Source organism: Nicotiana sylvestris, chromosome 9 (assembly GCF_000393655.2).
Source record: "Nicotiana sylvestris chromosome 9, ASM39365v2, whole genome shotgun sequence".
Classification (NCBI taxonomy): domain Eukaryota; kingdom Viridiplantae; phylum Streptophyta; class Magnoliopsida; order Solanales; family Solanaceae; genus Nicotiana; species Nicotiana sylvestris.
In genome coordinates, this window is record NC_091065.1 from 5,483,131 (window position 1) to 5,484,248 (window position 1,118).

The 1,118-nt window shown below is 42.4% G+C and overlaps 1 non-coding gene across 1 annotated transcript; it reads right to left on the reverse strand.

Annotated features, from left to right (window-relative positions):
* Nucleotides 1-355: 355 nt before the first annotated feature.
* On the reverse strand, nt 356-461 carry LOC138878784 (small nucleolar RNA R71). The gene has a single exon (XR_011402560.1). It is a non-coding gene; the product is annotated as a small nucleolar RNA R71 (small nucleolar RNA).
* Nucleotides 462-1,118: the final 657 nt, after the last annotated feature.

The window sequence follows — 1,118 nt, forward strand, 5'->3', positions numbered from 1 at the left end:
GACTGGGCATAACCCACAACTGACAACTTAGCAACTGCTATTGTAGTCCTTCACATACAAGCATATTTATTCCAGATCACAAATAATATGCTACATCTGTTGTAGAACAAGGGACTATTCTCTGGGTCATATGTTAAAGATCCTCAACAGTATCTCAAGAATTTCCTATCAATTTGTGCCACGCAGAGGCAACAGAATGTGACACTGGAAGCAATACGTTTGTTGTTGTTTCCATTCTCAGTGACAGGAACAACTCAGACTTGGCTTAATTCACTCCCCATCAACTCCATCACTACTTGGGAGGAATTAGTCAAGTAATATTTGAGCAAATTTCTTCCACCCAACAAGACTGCTCAGCAAATTGATGAGATATTGAGCTTCAAACAGAGACCAACTGAGACGCTACATGAAACGTGGGAGAGATTCAAGGGTTTGCTGGTTACGTGTCCATATCATGGTATTCCAGAGCAGATGTTGGGGCAGAGATTTTACATGGGTTTAGCAGATAATTTGAAAGCCAATGTTGATGCTTCAGCAGGTGGAGCATTTTTGAGCAAGACATTCAGAGAAAGCAAGATCCTGCTTGACAATATGGCACAAAGCTCAGGATGGACAACAAGGAACGATCCAATCACTCTTGTGGTTCACTCAGTGGCTCTAGACCCGGCTAACTCCATAGCTGAAAATATGGTCACTCTGATGACACAAATGAGCATCCTCACTAGAAAGGTTGAAGAACCAGGCCAGAAGCAGCAGGTACACATAGTTGATGCAACCAATGGGGGTCTATGTACATCCTGCATTAATCAATGGGGGACCGTTGATGGAGTGCTGAAGGTGAGAATCAACAATATCAGGAGAACATGAATTATGTATCCAACTACGGGGGACCGAGACCAGGTGGTCAGAATTGGGGTCAACAAAATCAACAATACAGACCAACTCAATAGCAGTACAATAATAATAATAATAATAATAATCATGGGGCTATGCGACCACAGGGGCAAATAGTGCCTTACCAAAGGCAATAAGGGTCAACCGGCAAAATCAGTAGCAGGTTTATCAACAACCTCCACAACAACAGATTATGAGACATGAAGATAGGTTTGCTAAACTCG